General features: G+C 43.8%; 1 protein-coding gene across 9 annotated transcripts in view; it reads left to right on the top strand.

The window, feature by feature from the left end:
- PDE8B (phosphodiesterase 8B) overlaps positions 1–18,843 on the top strand; it is a 164,782-nt gene that overhangs the window by 15,774 nt on the left and 130,165 nt on the right. Inside the window, exon 1 of one of the 9 annotated variants that reach the window (XM_078852787.1) lies at positions 4,349–4,368. The exons of the other annotated variants lie outside the window; for them this stretch is intronic. The gene's annotated coding sequence lies outside the window, so the exon portion shown is untranslated. Of the gene's footprint in view, positions 1–4,348; positions 4,369–18,843 lie in introns of those variants that run through there. 9 annotated transcript variants of the gene reach the window in all.

Raw genomic sequence — 18,843 nt, 5'->3', positions numbered from 1 at the left:
GTAGCTAGAGGTAGACTGGGTCCCCCAGGATCACTGTTAGTATTTCAGCATTGCCAGTGGTGATCCGCTGGTCAGAAAAGAAAGTCCCTGCTTGCAGCTTTCTGAACAGTCCTGTGTTCTTAAAGATGCAAGCATCATGCACCCTCTCTGATCAATCGATATTGACATAGATGAAACTTCCCTGGTAGTCCACCAGTGCTTGCATATCCAGAGAGATGTAGCTCTTTCTGTTGGTGTATTCTCTGGCAAGGTGGGTTGTTGGCAAAACAGGGCCATCTGCAGTTTGGGGACCCCACTGCTTCAAATCCATCCATTACATCTGGTATGTTACCAGAATCGCAGTCCTACACAGCAGAAGATTATTAATGGCCCTACACCCTTGCATGACAATGGCCCCTACTCTGGATTTCCAACTCCAAAATGATTTCCTACTGTCTGGTAGCAATCCAGCATTAAGAGCTTCCACAGTGTGATCACTTGCTTCTCAACTGTCAGTGCAGCTCTCATTCTGGTGTCCCTGTGCTGGCGATTTGGTGCGAGCTTGGCACACAGATCCAGAAATGTGGCCTTTCATATCCAAAAGTTCTGCAGCCACTGCTTATCATCCCAAACATGCATTACGATGCAATCCTACAAGTCAGTGCTCATTTCTCAGGCCCAGAAGCAGTGCTCCACCATCTGAAGCAGCTCTGTGAATGCCCCCAACAGTCTTGAATTGGTTTTCACTATGTCCCACAGCTTTCTGTCCTCTACAAAATTGTCATGTCCCCTGCTGCTGCGGTTCTTCCTGCAGCTGGGCAAATACTGGAGGACAGTTTGTCCTGTATTTGCAATGCACATGACATAGCTGTGTAGGCTCCATGCTTTTGTCAGAGACGGCAGACAGTGAAAAGTGCCATGTAGGATTTTTTTAAAAAAAGGTGTGAAAATAATGCGATTTGAATGGTATATGGGGATGGAGAAAGTTGCACGATTGGAACTTGACCGCTGGCTTCCCATCATCCTGCATGACTTGTTTCTGCCTCACCACGCATTGCCAAAATTTGCCAGAAAACAGTGCACTGGATGAGGATGAGTTGCACACTAAAGGGATACTCGCCCTTGGTGCACCACGCTGTGTACCATCACAAGCACTCCTAGGGAGTACACACAGCATCCACACAAGGAGACAACAGTCAGGGGCATGAGCGATATACCAATTGTGGGGGCTTTATGCTGATGTAACTTTAGTCACCAAAGTTTATAGTGTAGACATGGCCTAAGTAAGCATGCATTCTTTCCCTTAAAGATTAGTGTTACATTTCAAAATTCTCATTGCTTAAGTGAAGCTTCTGCTTGACATATATTCATATTGGTAATAATACTTTGCAAATCTATAGCAAATCTTTCATTTGAGGATATCCAAACATTTTACAAATATTAAATAATGACACCAACTTCCTGTACATAGGACAAAGAAGGGATCACTTCACCTATCACTCAAATGCAGACAGTTCTGGGTTGTGTACAGCAACATTCCACAACACTTTAATAAAAAATATCATAGAAGTAAAGAATATCAGATCGAGAGAAAAGTTGGCCTTGAGTTAACAATTCGATTCTTATGCAAAGTGCTATGGAAGCTTCAGTTACAAGAAATGGTCAGGTCTTCTATTTTACACCTCATCAGGAAGATGACACTTTTACTAAAAGATGGTAATATTGTTAAAAAAATTCTGTAGAAAAGATAATGCAAAAAACTGCCCAGTGAAAACTCTTGTTCAAACATTCATTAAAACAATTCTTTAAGTAAGCTGAAGAAAATAACAAAAGTAGAAGTTTAAAAATTATTTTTGTCAGAAACTCATGTCTATTAGATATCTGAGAGAGTATAACCATACTTGTAAAAGAACTGTTTATCTATATTTGCTAATTAGGACTTAATTGTAAAGAAGTTAAAAATACATTTACAAATTGCAGATGTTATAGCAATGTATTTACTTAAAATGTTAGTTTAGAAATTCCGTATTTTTAAAGTATCAAGTGGTTAAATCTATTAATTTTGCAGATTTTAAATTCAGTTAATTTTAAACCTAACCTTGCTGGCCTAAGGATCGAACTTTAAAAGGTTCTACCGTCCATTAGTTTTCTACTGATGTCCAGTAGTTTTCTACTTTTCTATTTGACAGAAAGGAGAGCCAGTAGGGTTTCTTTTCTCTTGCCATTTGTCTTTGTTGTGAACTTTACTCCAGGTTTTTCTTTGTTTCCTGGATGACAATCACAGCAGAAGCAGTTCTTGATGGAGTCTTCAAATTCTTTGTTAAAATCCTAGATTTACTTTTATGAAAACAGCTCATTTGAAACATGGCCCAGAAAGGGAAAGAAATACAGGGACCATACCCTCCTGTTTTATCAGACCAGTAACTATGTTAACTCTGCTGAGGAAGTTGATTCCCACTGAGCTTCTTAGTGTCCTATGGTCTGCCTTTCCTGTTCTCAAAGAAAAAGGAATGAATGAAAAACATGAATCTGAGGAGGAGAGGGTTTTGGAGAGCCTTGAGAAACCTGAGCACTGAGAGAGGTGTTAAGTCCACAAGCCCATGGGGAGGTGCAGTTCTTCAGGCTTCCTCTTCCTTCATGGTCCTTCCAAATGGATATGGTATTCTTTGCTTCTGAGACATTCTAACGGGGTCTAACGTGGAGCACTGCCTTGCACCTAGAGAAATATTCAACTCCATAAAGCAACATCTTGCCTGAGACAATTTGAACAAAGAGATTGATAGTAGAGCTCTTAGAAAAGTTTCTTTTCTTTTTCATTATACTGCTGTTCTGATGGCTGCTATTCCACTCACTGTATGCAGCTAGAGTTCTCATAGCACAGAGAGGCCAGATACAGGGGGAAAGCCTCCTTGAAGGTGAAATCTGAGTCACTCAAGACAGCCATTTGTAGAAGCAACCTCCTTCTTCATGTTGCATTACATCATGGGAATCATGGTTTCGCCACTAAGTATGGTCTGTAATGGCCTGACAGTCCTCTTGAGTGTGCCCTTGGATAGCAAAGGTATCAGCAACGTTCTTGGAATAAACTGAAAAATGATGGTAACACAAGGAGTGTTACAATCCTGAGCCTGAGGGACATAGGATAGCAATCTTCTTAGAGCTGCTCTATTATCAGGCTTGGCCTGGAAAATTCTAAGCATGTAGGGGACACCAAATAGCCAAGGCTTCAAATCTGTAACCACCTTCTATAAATGAGTACAATAAGAAAGGCTCTGCACAGATTTTGCTCTCGTATGCCAGACTTCATGTGGTATAGGTGAATTCCAAAAAATACTGTAGTTTTTTGTGAGAAGCAACACTAGACAGGGAAGTCTGTGGCTAGAAGCCCTGTTATGGCCTGGATGAAACAGTATCTCAAGAAAATACAAATCAGACACTTAACAAGAAAACAAAACATCCTGGCAGACAGACTTAAGTAGTATCTGCTCTTCTCAAAGGACATACCGTGTTTCCAGAAATAGTCTACATGATCACAGACTCCTGGGTTGCTCTAGACATTAACTTGTTGACCTAAGTAGATAGCAGTAACTATCCAGGCCCAGGAGCAGCATTTGTGGATGTTTCTGCCATCCCCAGGACAGATTTCTTTGGCATGCGTTTTCTCTGGTGCGCCTACTTCACAGTATCACAAGAACAGTGTGAAAGGTCACCATGATAGTAGTAGCCTCAGACTAATCTAAATGATGGAGGGGATTCTCTTCTTCTTCTGCTTCTCCTACACAACTTTCTGTCTCGTAGCACCTAAACATCTAAGAAGGGTTCAAAAGGGATGACTAGCTGCCATGGACTATGTTAGATATCTGGATAGATATTTTACTTCAGCCACTATCTACTGTGTTTTAGACTGGCTTTAGTTTTTGGTACTGTCAAGGCAGAAGTGGCTTCTCTCCCCAATAGCCTAGAATTTTTATGAGGGAAATTAAACAAAGACCTTTCCTCCTGGTCCCTTGAAGTTCAAGTGTCAGCTCTGGGAGCTGTTAGGGGAAGAGTGCAGGGTGTACAGATTGGGTCTCAGCTGATAGATTAAATATTGCTCCATGGCAAGCAGAGAGTGCAGTCTTTTTGCATGTTCTCTCTGTAGTATGCCATGCTGTGCAGTTCTGCTGCAGTTTGAACCTTGCATATCTGAAAAATGAAGAACCATTATTTCTCCCTATGGGAATACTAGCTGAGTTTCATCAGTCACAAAATTATGTACTAAGAATGCAGAAATAGATATTCTTATTCTTAAACCATGACTGGCTGTACTGCCTGTCAGTTGGAGACGAAAGGAGAAGCATCGCAGTAGTCACATAATGATAGATTAGCATGTAGAAGGCTTATTAACAGGTAAGCATTGTCAACTGGAGCTTGGGATTGATTCTGAGGTCTAAAAAATGAAATAATCTACATGTTCAGTTTTGTAGTTTCTGAATAGAAAATTGAAAAACCTTTCTTTTAACAATGCCTTTTTGGTTTACTGTACTGTATTGCATTTGATATAACAGTATTGCTTGTGGTGAAAGTGGTAAGCATCTGGTTCGCTTTTCTGTCTGCAAGAAAGAGGCTAAGAACAATATGTGAAAGAAGTGGGGAGGGAGACAATGGAGGTAACTTGTAAGAAGGGCTTAGAGAAACATTGTGAAAAAGCCTGATCCAAAGACCTCTGGAGTCAATATCTTCACTTCAACCAGTCAAATCTAGCCCTGTTTTCTTTGTTACGGTTTTCTCATAACAAAATACTTCTGGAACATGTTAAACCTATATGATTTTATTGGATTTCTCTTTAATATGTATGTAATTTTTCCTAAATCATTTTTAGGGAAGATTAGATTAAAGGTCTTTTTACCCCTCTGTACCGGTGTGGTTGCTAGGAAATAATATGTGAAGTGTTTCAGAGTGCAGCAGAATTAACTCTTTTTCTGAAGTGTTGTCATGGTGACTAAAAGTAATATTTTCTGGACTTTAAAAAATAAAATAAGACTAGAATAGCAGAATTATAATTTTAAAAAATCCTATAACAACCTTATTGGATGTTAAAATAGATACATTATAATTAAATGTGCGAAGATCTGAAGTCCAGTTTAATGTGTATTGAAAAAACACTTTTGTGGGAAGGAGAATGACTTTGTAATGATGAAAACTAGGGCTATGTTTACACTTTGATCTGGAGGGTGTGCTTCCCATCTTGAAGTGACATACTCATACTAGCTGTTATCCAGCTAATGTGCTAAAAATACAATGTAGCCACAATAGTGCGCATACACAAGCTAGCTCCTCCTGCCACTTGCGCTGCCATCCCTATGCTCTATTTTTAGCACGCTGGCTTGAAGAGAGCTAGCACGAGTATGTCTCCTTGGTCTAGGAATCACACCCCCAGCTGGACATGTAAACATACCTAAGTGTTTGACCCTCTGGTATACTGCTGTCTTCCATTCAGCCAGTTTAGTAGTCGCCTTGCTACCCCCAATAACTCATCGATTTTGCAATCTAATAACAGCTTCAATTGACCTCTGGTGGAAACATCATCTTTATGCATAGAGGTAACTAAAGTTGGGTGATTTATTAAGGGGATTTTTAGTTTTCCATCTCAAGGTGACTAGTTCAAATGTGCCACAGACTGATAGTGACTGCCTGTAATTAAGGCCCTGTCATGTTCAGTTTTTACAAAAGCTATTGTTCATTTTTTTCTGATTTTCACCTGAACTTTGGAAGTGGTGGAAACGTCCAAGACCCAATGTCATAAATATAAAGGGAAGGGTAAACCCCTTTGAAATCCCTCCTGGCCAGGGGAAAGCTCCTCTCACCTGTAAAGGGTTAAGAAGCTAAAGGTAACCTCGCTGGCACCTGACCAAAATGACCAATGAGGAGACAAGATACTTTCGAAAGCTGGGAGGAGGGAGAGAAACAAAGGGTCTGTGTGTCTGTCTATATGCTGGTCTTTACTGGGGATAGACCAGGAATGGAGTCTTAGAACTTTTAGTAAGTAATCTAGCTAGGTATGTGTTAGATTATGATTTCTTTAAATGGCTGAGAAAAGAATTGTGCTGAATAGAATAACTATTTCTGTCTGTGTATCTTTATTGTAACTTAAGGTTTTGCCTAGAGGGGTTCTCTATGTTTTTTAATCTAATTACCCTGTAAGATATCTACCATCTGATTTTACAGGGGAGATTTCTTTATTTCTATTTACTTCTATTTTTATTAAAAGTCTTCTTGTAAGAAACTGAATGCTTTTTCATTGTTCTCAGATCCAAGGGTTTGGGTCTGTGGTCACCTATGCAAATTGGTGAGGCTTTTTATCCAACATTTCCCAGGAAAGGGGGGGTGCAAGTGTTGGGAGGATTGTTCATTGTTCTTAAGATCCAAGGGTCTGGGTCTGAAGTCACCTAGGCAAATTGGTGAGGCTTTTTACCAAACCTTGTTCAGGAAGTGGAGTGCAAGGTTTTGGGAAGTATTTTGGGGGGGAAAGACGCGTCCAAACAGCTCTTCCCCAGTAACCAGTATTAGTTTGGTGGTAGCGGCCAATCCAAGGACGACGGGTGGAATATTTTGTACCTTGGGGAAGTTTTGACCTAAGCTGGTAAAGATAAGCTTAGGAGGTTTTTCATGCAGGTCCCCACATCTGTACCCTAGAGTTCAGAGTGGGGGAGGAACCTTGACACCCAACTTCCTGCTCCAAAAGGAGAGATCGTGGCTCGGTAACCTGGGCCACCATCTCTCCTTCCTGAGCAGGGAACCGGGTCAGAAGTACTGGAATGCCTTGATTGCTGGTGTGCATACTGTTGGCAATTCCATGCCCACCACGTATACATTACCAGTTTTGCAGATAGCAGAGATAGATATCAGCTTTCAAAGCAAATATAAATTAGTGAACTACTTCTCATGCTAAAATGGGTCAGAAATGAAAAACTGTATCTGATTCTGTTTCAGAACGTGGTTTTTTAAAAAGTTTTTAAAAAATGAAAACAGGAGACGGGAGTGATATTTACTGAGAAACTTGTAAAGTTAATTTTTTTTCACTGATTTTTCACTCATTTTTAAACTTTTGTAATAAATACTGATCAATTCCTGGGAAACTTTAAACAGAATAAAAACTGAAAATGAAGGGCCTTACATGTGATTATTACATCTGATAGTTATTTAATAGGACTTTGAATACAAAGTTTATCAGGCTGACTCATCTGTTATGAAGCTTAGTCTTGGGAATCATGAAAGATTTCCTTCCCCCTGTTGCCTCTCACAAATCTACTGCAAATGCTGTTTCTCTTGAACTGCCTGCTACTACTTGCCACCAGAAGGCTAGGTGTGTACAGGAGGTTATGACTGAAGTATCTTGCAGCTGAGGGAGGCCATCTGGTATAGTGATGGGGTATGCTGGTCTTACACATCTCAAGAGATGGAGCCTGGACACTATCACCATCATGTTAGGGTTATGGGAGTGAGGGGGTTTTGTTTTTGTTTACAGTCCTCAGGCTGCTCCAGATCCATCCCTCTCTCCTCTTAGGGCCTCTCATTGGGGTAATGGGCTGTGCAAAATGAGGTGCTCATTTACATGAACTATCACCACACCTCAAAATATTCTGTTACTCTGGACATGTAAAGTTTGGGTATTTTTTTTTTAAATATTTGTGGTGGGAGGAAGGGAGCTCTGTAGAGCAGGATATCATTTCTCCTGAATAGGCTGATGTGCTGCACAGCCTTCTGGAGTCTAGGTAGCCTGTAAAGCCATAACTGTTTTTTGCAGGATAGAGCTATTAGTCCAAGGTGTACAAGCATTTTCTCCTTGCAGTTCAACTGTTATCTATCTGGCCTATTCACTGATCCAGCCTTTAGCACACAAATATCTATAGACCTTTTTCTCATCCACATGATCAGTACAACAGAACACAATGTACTAGAGTTGTACTATTTCTTTAGACTCCCACCTTCATTTACATCCCTGTGAATAGGGAGTTATTTTGGAGAATCATTCAAAATACATCAGTACATATCTGCCCACCCACTCGCTGCCAAGTATTTTATATTCTGAATGCAGGAAAGGCAGAGCTTCAACTGTTTCCAAAAACCATTTCAGTTTAATGATGACTGTGCTCATTAATAGTGCCTCAGTGCAGAGCTCTTAAATATTAAATTACTTAGCTCTTTAAACACACAGAATCCATTTTTAATGAAATTGTAACAAATTGATGCATTCCATGACTTTCCAAAACTAATTCCGTGGGTTCATGGCCACTGAGGGGCAAGTGCTTCCCCCCTCTCCTGTGGCCACAAAGCATCCTGATGACACTGGAACCAGCCTGATTCCACAGCATGGGTGGAAAAGTACAGGATTCCAGGAGGAGCATCCCATCTGTGCTGCACAGTGCAGAATTCTGTGTTAGATCCCTGCGCCTGAGTGTGTAGAGTATTTGTGTGTGTCAGGCAGGCTGGAGGAGGGGATATCAGATCCACTATACTCCAGTTCCCACCATTGAGCTGCTCTACAGCTAGTTTGTGGTCTGTTCGGAGCCATTATTTCCTGTCTCTGGCCTTCATGGATCTACCCAGGGCACAGCCCAAAATATGTACAGAAGCCAGCATTTGACTCCAAAAACTTAAAAATTGCGGTGATTTTAGTCAGTCACTTGGCTCTGCACTGAAAAAGTGTTAATGTTTTTTTTCCCTCAGGGACAGCAAAAATAGCATACCTTACTCCTACTCATTCATGACAGGCTTATGTATTTCTTAGGACAAACTGTGCTCTCAGCCAGTGTGCATACATCAATGTAATTCATTCCTGTTCAACTACAATTTGTTTGTAACTTGTTTTTTCAGACCTGATTCTCCTCTCACACTAGTTTAAGCCTGGAGTGGGTCAACTGAAATCATTGCAGTTATACCAGTGTAAAAATCATGTAAGTGAATGTAGACTCAAGCCCTTAGTTTCAAAAAGATCATTTTGAATCTTCTTACCCTGTTGTTAGCTCAGCCAGTTGGAAATTATGTAGGAAACTTTCCCCCTTCTCTTTGTTGATGTAGGAGCCTCTCTGTCTGGGATTGCTATACAAAGGGAAGCCATTTGAACGCAAGTGTTAATCATCTTCATTCTATTGCAACTTTATTTTATAATAATTACTGTTAAGTGCATTTCTAAAGGGCATATCACAACGTTGTCTAGGCACCAAGGGCTAGATCCACAGAGGGAGTTAGGCATAGCAACCTCATTGTTGCCATGCCTAACTTTTAGGTGCCCTATTGCCCAGAAGAATTCACAACCCTGAAATAGGAGCCCAGGGGGAGGTAGGTGCCTAAGAATGGAATCCACAGAAGCCAGCAGGCTGAGTAGGGAGCTGCCTAAACTAACCAATGGGAAATACGGAGGAGGGAAGTGTGGCCTAAGCCCTGCCCTTCAAAGAGATTTAGGCACTTAAGTCCAGGCAGGAAGGAGACTCCTGTCTCTGTTTGGTATCTCCAGCCATGAACCCTTTCCAGGAATTACCTCTGTAGTCACCTCTGGAATTACCGAATTACCTCTGGAATTACTGAATGTACCTCTGTAGTCACACTTTACACACCATTGTAATAATCTTTGTACAAAGTATCAGAGCGGTAGCTGTGTTAGTCTGTATCCACAAAAACAATGAGGAATCCAGTGGCACCTTAAAGACTAATGGATTTATTTGGGTATAAACTTTCGTGGGTAAAAAACCCACTTCTTCAGATGCATGGAGTGAAAATTACAGATACAGGCATAAATATATATATTGGCACGTGAAGAGAAGGGAGTTACCTTACAAGTAGAGAACTAATGTTGAAGGCCAATTTAGTCAGGGTGGATGCTGTCCACTCCCAATTAACTGATGAGGCGGGAAAGAGGGAAAATTCCAAGAGAGGGAAAATTCGTTTTGTAGTGAGCCAGCCACTCCCAGTCCCTATTCAAGCCCAAATTGATGGTGTTAAGTTTGCAAATGAATTATAGCTCAATAGTTTCTCTTTGAAGTCTGTTTTTGAAGTTTTTTTGTTCAAGTGGCTACTTTTAAATCTGTTATTGAGTGTTCAGGGAGACTGAGATGTTCTACTGGCTTTTGTATGTTACCATTCCTGATGTCTGATTTGTGTCCATTTATTCTTTTACATAGAGACTGTCCGGTTTGGCCAATGTACATGCCAGAGGGCATTGCTGGCAGAATATGCCTTGTGAGGTACCATTTGAAAACTAGTAACTCACTGGTCAGTAATATCACAATGAAATGTGTGTAGCAACATTATATGTAAAGATATGAACATATGCTGAAATTATGACTGAAATGTGTTTGCCAGACAAGTGTGGAGAGGGAGTAAACCTGTTTTTCAAAGACAAAAGACAAACTGATGCCTCTAGCCAGGTGCCAAAGTTGACTGGCAATGACCGATCAAGTGGCCATTGTTTGGCAGCGAAGGGGAACAGATCAATCTGCATTTTACCAAACAACAGCATAGAACCTTTTTCACCACAAGACTCCTGCCTCACGTCTCATAGCTGGAAGGAACTTTATCTAGGTCAGGGATGGGCAAACTTTTTGGCCTGAGGGCTGCATCTGGTTATGGAAATTGTATGGTGGGCCATGAATGCCCAGTGGGGGAGGGGCACTCTATGGGGTGTAGTACGGAGGGCTCTATAAGGGATGATACCAAGGAGGGAGGAGAGGGGACTCATGGGGTGTGGCACGGGGCGGTACTGGGGACTCCTAGAGGCCCCGCTGGCAGTGACACCAAGGCGGCTGTACCAGGCACTGCCACAGGCAAAGGCACCCTAGCTGGGATGGGTGCAGCCCCTGGGCATTTTCAAGGTTCTCAAGGATGGGGCCGTAGGAGACCGGGAGGGGATTGGGTGCGTTGCCACGTGGGGGGCTGCCTCATAGGAGCCGGGTTCTGATCCCAGAAATGGTGCGGTGAAGTCGTGCCTGTGCAGTGTGGTTCTCCATGCCAGAAGATGGTGCTCATCAAGGGAATTGAGAGTAGGGGGCTGGGGAGCACTGGGCAGAGCGGGGCAAGCCCCTGACCATGCATCCCAGCAGGAGCTTGAGGGCCAGATAAAAATGTCTGATGGGCCGGAAGCGGCTTGCGGGCCATAGTTTGCCCATCCCTGATCTAGGGCATAGAGTTGCCAACTTTCTAATTGCACAAAACCGTACACCCTTGCCTTGCCCCCTGCTCTGCCCCTTCCCCGAGACCCTGCCCCTTCTCTGAAGCCCCACCCCCACTCACTCTAGCCCCCCTCCCTCCGTTGCTCACTCTCCCCCACCCTCACTCATTTTCACTGGGCTGGGACAGGAGGTTGGGATGCATGAGGGGGTGAGGGCTCCAGCTGAGGGTGTGGACTCCAGGGTGGAGCCAGAAATGAGGGGTTCAGGGTGTGGGAGGGGGCTCCAGGGTGGGGCAGGGGGTTGGGGTGTGGGAGGAGGTTTTTGGGGTGTGGGCTCTGGAAGGGACTTTGGGTGCAGGAGGGGGTTCCAACCTGGGTCAGTGGTTTCGGATGCTGGTGGAGGTGCGGGGTCTGGGAGGGAGGTAGGGTGCAGGAAGGGGTTCCAACGTGGGGCAGGCAGAGGGTTCCGGGTGGGGGCACCTGCTGAGCAGCGCTTACCTCAGGCAGCTCCCGGTCAGTCGTGCAGCAGGGTTAAGGTGGGCTCCATGCCTGCCCTGGCTCCACGCTGCTCCTGGAAGTGGCCGTCATGTCTGGCCCCTAGGCAGAGGCGCAGCCAGGCTGGTCTATGTGGTGATGGGGCTCAGGCTTCCAGCTTCAGCCCTGGGGTGGCAGGCAGCAGCCTCTAGTTGTGGGGCTTCAGGTTCTGGCCCCAGGCTCACCACTCCCACCATTGCCCCTGGCCCCTGCTGCCTCCTCCAGCCCCAGGTGCTGACCAAGGGGCTTTGGGCTCTGGCTGCACGATGGTGGGCTCTGTCCCCTGTTTGCAGGGCTCTGGGCTCCAACTGCAAGGCCACGGAATCCACTCCCAGGCTCGCTCGCTCACCCCCCCCCCATATGCCTTTGCTCCTGCTGCCTCCCCTGGCTCCCCTGTCATAAATATAAAGGGAAGGGTAAATACCTTTAAATCCCTCCTGGCCAGAGGAAAAACCCTTTCACCTGTAAAGGGTTAAGAAGCTAAGATAACCTTGCTTGCACCTGACCAAAATGACCAATGAGGAGACAAGATACTTTCAAAGCTGGAAAGGGGGTGGGGGGCAGAGGGTTATCTCTGTCTGTGTGATGCTTTTGCCTGGACCAGAGCAGGAATGCAGGTCAGAACTGCTGTAAAGAGTTAGTAAGCAATCTAGTTAGATATGCGTTAGATTCTGTTTTGTTTAAATGGCTGATAAAATAAGTTGTGCTGAATGGAATGTATATTCCTGTTTTGTGTCTTTTTGTAACTTAAGGTTTTGCCTAGAGGGATTCTCTATGTTTTGAATCTGATTACCCTGTAAGGTATTTACCATCCTAATTTTTACAGAGGTGATTCTTTTACTTTTTCTTTAATTAAAATTCTCTTTTAAGAACCTAATTGCTTTTTCATTGTTCTTAAGATCCAAGGGTTTGGGTCTGTGTTAACCTATGCAAATTGGTGAGGATTTTTATCAAGCCTTCCCCAGGAAAGGGGGTGTAGTGCTTGGGGGAGTATTTTGGGGGGGAGATGTTTCCAAGTGGGCACTTCCCCTGTTCTTTGTGTAACACTTTGGTGGTGGCAGCGTTTAACCTAAGCTGGTAAGAATAAGCTTAGGGGGTCTTTCATGCAGGTCCCCACATCTGTACCCTAGAGTTCAGAGTGGGGAAGGAACCTTGACATGGTGGCAGAGCGGTGGGATTAATCTGAAATCATTTTGAGATTTTTTTTTTGCACCAGAAGCACAGAAGAATTTTAAAAGATTTTAAAGGGTTTTATAAAAGGGGACAAAGCAACAAGCATAACAAAAGGGATTTGTCTTTTGTGAGCTGGAATTTTCTCTACCTAAAGGCAGGGTAGTTAACCTCCTGCAGGGAAATTCACAAGTTTTTCAGAAGAGTTTTTTTGTTTTAGCTAAGGATTTGGTTTTTCTGTTTATTTGCCTGGAGACAAAGGTGTTAGTTTTTTTTTAAAGGATTTTTCTGTAGGCTGACAATCACTATCAGAGAACATAGGTATCAGGGTACAGCACAACCTATTTTTTTTTGACAAGCCAAGTTTTTGTTTGTTTGTTCTATTTCTAACTCTCTGGTGTAAAGTTAGTTAAAAACAGAGAGGCAAACATGTCAGAGCCCAAGGCAGAAACAACCAAGAGGCTACCCACAGGAGAGCTATGGAGGCAGTGAAAGAGGCAGAAAAAAACCAAGAGGCTGCCCAGAGGAGAGCTATAGAGGCAGAAAAAAACCAAGAGGCTGCCCAGAGGAGAGCTATGGAGGCAAGGGAAAAAGAAATGGAGGAGAAGAAAAAAGAGAGGAAGCATGAACGGGAGTTGGAGAAGGTAACGGCTGAGCGGAGTCTACTGGATAACCCTAACAATCCTTCCCCAACAATCCACAAATGGGAGCGACTATTGCTGAATATTTTCTCACCTTTGAGAGACTGTGCACTCTCCATAAAATTCCTGAAGCTCGCAAGATGATCACATTGATCGCAAAATTGACTGGAAGAGCTCTGGACATATTCAATAAGATGCCTATTGATGAGGCTTCTGACTATAATAAGTTCAAGGATTTGGTTTTAAAGCAATTTCAAATTACTTCTGAAACGTACAGAGTAAAATTTCAAACCCTTAAGAGAGGGCCTGGGCTAAGTAATGTGGCTTATCTAAACCAGATGAAGGATCTGTTAGATAAATGGGTCCAAGGAAGGGGTGTCACTAGCTTTGATGGAATGTGTGATTTGATAGCTCAGGAGCAATTCCTGAATATGTCCAAGGAGGAAATAAAACAGTGTTTATGGGATAAGGAAATGGACTCAGCAGAAAATCTTGCTTCTTATGCTGATAGATACGAGCAGTCCCAGACCGCCAGAAAGGTGGGGCAAGGTGGAACAAAATGGGTGGAGGGAGGAGAGAGGAACAACCCTGGTCGCGGATAAACAGAGCGGATACCAGAAGGGACACCTTCAGACCACACCCTACTACCGGGGGCAGGCCAAGGCCCCAACTACACACCAAGAAATACTCCAGACACCTTATCGTCCTGCCACACCGTTCTCCAGAAACGCACCTCGCCCCAGTGACCTGTCAGCTGGACAATGTTTTAAATGTAACGAGCCGGGGCATGAAAAGGCCAACTGCCCCAAGAACCCCCACAGATTACAGTTCATTGCACCGGAATCACACCAAAGGTCCTCAGGCCCAGATACCTCCAAGATACCTCCCAGATACCCTTGGAGCGGAGGGAAACTGTGAGTGTCGGCGGGAAGAAGGTCACCGCGTGGAGGGACACCGGAGCACAAGTGTCAGCTATCCATGCTTCTTTAGTGGAACCCAATTTAACCAACCCAGAGATCCAAGTGACAATTCAGCCCTTCAAGTCCAACTCTTTCAATTTGCCTACAGCCAAGTTGCCTGTCCAGTACAAGGGCTGGTCAGGAACGTGAACTTTTGCATTCTATGATGATTATCCCATCCCCATGCTGTTGGGGGAAAACTTGACCAATCATGTGAAGCTAGCCAAGAGGGTGGGAATGGTCACCCGCAGCCAGGCTAAGCAAGCCGTCATGCCTAGCTCTGTTCTGGAAACTTCTACCAGGACCCAGTCAGAGGTGATGGACCCGGACCCCATGCCAACGTCTGCAACAGCAGTAGTGGATCCAGACAGAGCCAGTCCCAGAACTGGAACCGGCGGAGCAACCAGCACCAGACCCATTGCCTGCACTGAATCCAGTACTTGCAACCCCAACACCAGAGGGCCCAATGAACCTGAACTGGCAGCAGCCCATAACCCTATACAAGAGGCTCTGCCGGAGCCTGAACCCCAACATAGTGCACCAAGCGGAGAGCGGTTCACAGTCAACGGAAACAGCCCCATCCCCTACATCGCTTCCAGAGGCACCAAACCTAGGTCCACAATCCAGTGAGGAACTGATGTCTCCAGTATCAAGGGAACAGTTCCAGACCAAACAGAAAGCAGATGAAAGCCTCCAGAGAGCTTGGATGGCAGCACGGAGCAACCCACTGCCTCTCAGCTCTTCTAATCAATCCAGGTTTGTTGTAGAAAGAGAACTTTTATACAAGGAAACTCTTTCTGGTGGACACCAGGAAGGCTGGCATCCTCAGAGACAGTTGGTAGTTCCAACTAAGTACCAGGTAAAGCTCTTGAGCTTAGCCCACGATCATTCCTAGTGGCCATGCTGGGGTGAACAGGACCAAAGACCGTTTGGGGAGGTCATTCCACTGGGAGGGAATGGGCAAGAATGTTTCTACCTGTGTCCGGTCTTGTGAGGTATGCCAAAAAGTGGGAAAACCCCAAGACCAGGTCAAAGCCCCTCTCCAGCTACTCTCCATCATTGAAGTTCCATTTCAGCGAGTAGCTGTGGATATTCTGGGTCCTTTTCCGAAAGACACCCAGAGGAAAAAAGTACATACTGACTTTCATGGATTTTGCCACCTGATGGCTGGAAGCCGTAGCTCTAAGCAACACCAGGGCTAAAAGTGTGTGCCAGGCACTAACAGACATTTTTGCCAGAGTAGGTTGGCCCTCTGACATCCTCACAGATTCAGGAACTAATTTCCTGGGAGGAACTATGGAAAACCTTTGGGGAAACTCATGGGGTGAATCACTTGGTTGCCACTCCTTACCATCATCAAACAAATGGCCTGGTGGAGAAATTTAATGGAACTTTGGGGGCCATGATACATAAATTCATAAATGACCACTCCCAATGATTGGGACCTAGTGTTGCAGCAGTTGCTCTTTGCCTACAGAGCTGTACCACATTCCAGTTTAGGGTTTTCACCATTTGAACTTGTGTATGGCTGCGAGGTTAAGGAGCCATTACAGTTGGTGAAGCAGCATTGGGAGGGGTTTACACCTTCTCCAGGAACTAACATTCTGGACTTTGTAACCAACCTACAAAACACCCTCCAAACCTCTTTAGCCCTTGCTAAAGAAAACCTAGGGATGCTCAAAAAGAGCAAAAAGCCTGGTATGATAAACATGCCAGAGAGCATTCCTTCAAAGTAGGGGACCAGGTCATGGTCTTAAAGGTGCTCCAGGCCCATGAAATGGAAGCATCATGGGAAGGGCCATTCATGGTCCAGGAGCGCCTGGGAGCTGTGAATTATAGCATTCCCCACCTCCAACCGAAAGCCTAAGGTGTACCATATTAATTCTCTAAAGCCCCTTTATTCCAGAGAATTAAAGGTTTGTCAGTTTACAGCCCAGGGAGGAGACAACGCTGAGTGGCCTGAAGGTGTCTAATACACAGGGAAAAGTGATGGTGGCGTGGAAGAGGTGAACCTCTCCATGACCCTTGGGCGTATGCAGCGACAGCAGATCAAGGAGCTGTGCACTAGCTACGCACCAACGTTCTCAGCCACCCCAGGACTGACTGAACAGACATACCACTCCATTGACACAGGTAATGCTCACCCAATTAAAGTCCAACCTTACCGGGAGTCTCCTCAAGCCAAAACTGCTATAGAACGGGAGATCCAGGATATGCTCCAGATGGAGGTAATCTGCCCCTCTGACTGTGCATGGGCATCTCCAGTAGTTCTGGTTCATTTTTGCGTGGACTACCGTAAGCTAAATGCTGTAACTCGCCCAGACAACTATCTAGTGCCACGCACAGATGGTGCTTTTGGTTGGACATTAGGATAAACTTCCTAATTGCCAAGGTAGTTAAGCACTGGCATAAATTGCCTATGGACGTTGTGGAATCTCCATCATTGGAGATTTTTAAGAGCAGGTTAGACAAACATCTGTTAGGGATGATCTAGATAATACTTAGTCCTGCCTTGAGTGCAGGGGACTCGACTAGAAGACCTCTTGAGGTCCCTTCCAGTTCTATGATTCTATTACACTAGTTGGTCCAGGGTGGGCTGAGCAGAATTGGAGAAAAGTGCCTGGGTGGAAGGCATTGCCAAGCCAAGGGTGTTTCGAGCCCTATTCAAAGACTCAAATCCAGGGACCCCTCCTCCCCACTGCAAAAAACCCTGGAATCACCACTAAGTACTTTTACAAAGGGGCCTTCATGGCCTTCTCTAAAGCAATCTCATTGGCCTTGCTTCTGAGTTCTCTATAGAAATAACTGCCAAAGCACTTAACCTTTTGCTGCCCAAGGGGCGTTCTTAGATAGGTCTTGATTAATTTTAGCTTGCTGAAACTCCTTTCATTAGCAGACCTGATTAAAGGAAGACAGCAAAAATACAGTGTGGTTTCTATGTTAGGGAAACTCCCATCTAAAGACTTTTTATGAATGTAGCTAAGGAGATCACTGGGTGCCTTTGTTTCCAAGTCAGCCTTAAAGATTCACTTGTAAAAACTGGTGAAAAGCTCAGTCTCATTCTCAAAACTGAGTTTAAATCCTCAAGGTAGCTGCTTGCTAAGTTTCAAATGTGCCTCGACATTTCAGTTTCCTGCATGTTACAAAAAGCAAACCTTTCTCTGTGTCTATCACGCTTGCACTCCTATCATCTAATTGTATTAGTATTGAGTCTAAAATGGACTTGAAAACCTCACATTCAAAAACCTTTTGAGATCTGATGGCCTTTCATCCTTTGCAAGTGTGCCTGATATTGGTTTCCTCCTTTGAGATTGTTTCTCTTTGAAGTGCATGGATACACCTAATGTTTCAGCCTGTGAAGCAGCAACTTCCTTACATGCAACAAACCCAGAGGCCATAATTCCAAAAAAGTGACTGGAAGACCACCAAGTAAACTGCAAGTTATTTGTCAAGATCCGGATTCAGCAACTTTTTGCTCACAACATTCATTTTTGATAAGGTATTATACCACATCTTGGCCAAAACAAGAAATGAAATCTCTGAAATATTTGTTTGCAAGCTATCCGCTTCTAGCTTAAGTTCTGGCATGTGAAACCTTTATCTCGTCTAAAGTATGAAAACTACCCTGTACGTTATTTCATAGCGGATGGATTGCCTCTACTGTTGCTGACCATCTTGTTGTGCTTTGGCATTTTTTATGTAACATTAATATGCTTTTTCAACACACCCCAATTATTAGTCGAAGCAGGAAAACAGGGTATACGATATTTGAACAATTCCAAAAAATAGAATTTGTGGAGCAATAATTGCACTAGCTCCTCCAACAATATACCATGAGTGGGCAGCACATGGGGTGAAAGACATGTATTGATTTTACCTGCTGAATTGGATTTTGAACACCTTTTTATGCTGCAGCCGTGTTAGCTCTGTCATAGCTTTGTCTGTGGCAATCAGCCGTATCTAAACTATCTTTTTTTCAGCTTCTCTAAAATAACCTCTGTAATACCCGCCTCTATTTTAGGGTGGATATCAATGAAATATACTAAGCTCTCAACAACCTTTGCTCTGCCTTTCGAAACCTCAACATACCTTAACACCTGAGATATTTGTTCCATTCAGAAGATGTCTGGAGTGCCATCAAATGTAATAGAGAAGTATTTAGCTTTCCTAACCTTGTCAAAAATAGTCTGCTGTATTTTTCTTGTGATCCTACCGATAAATACATTTTGAATTCAATGTGATAAGTATGTCATCTTGCAGTACTAGCCTTAGTAGCTTCCACATAATCTCAATATGCTATTTTACCTTGTAAACAATTCAAGTAAACCCAAACAATTACCATTACAAAGACTGCCTAATTTCTCATCTGAACTTCTCAAGTTAAACCCCTCTCACCTAAGTACAGCAAAAGATT

The sequence above is a fragment of the Lepidochelys kempii genome, chromosome 5 (genome assembly GCF_965140285.1).
Source record: "Lepidochelys kempii isolate rLepKem1 chromosome 5, rLepKem1.hap1, whole genome shotgun sequence".
In the NCBI taxonomy this organism is placed as follows: domain Eukaryota; kingdom Metazoa; phylum Chordata; order Testudines; family Cheloniidae; genus Lepidochelys; species Lepidochelys kempii.
The sequence above is the reverse complement of the archived record's forward strand: the minus strand, read 5'-3'. Positions and strand labels throughout refer to the sequence as shown.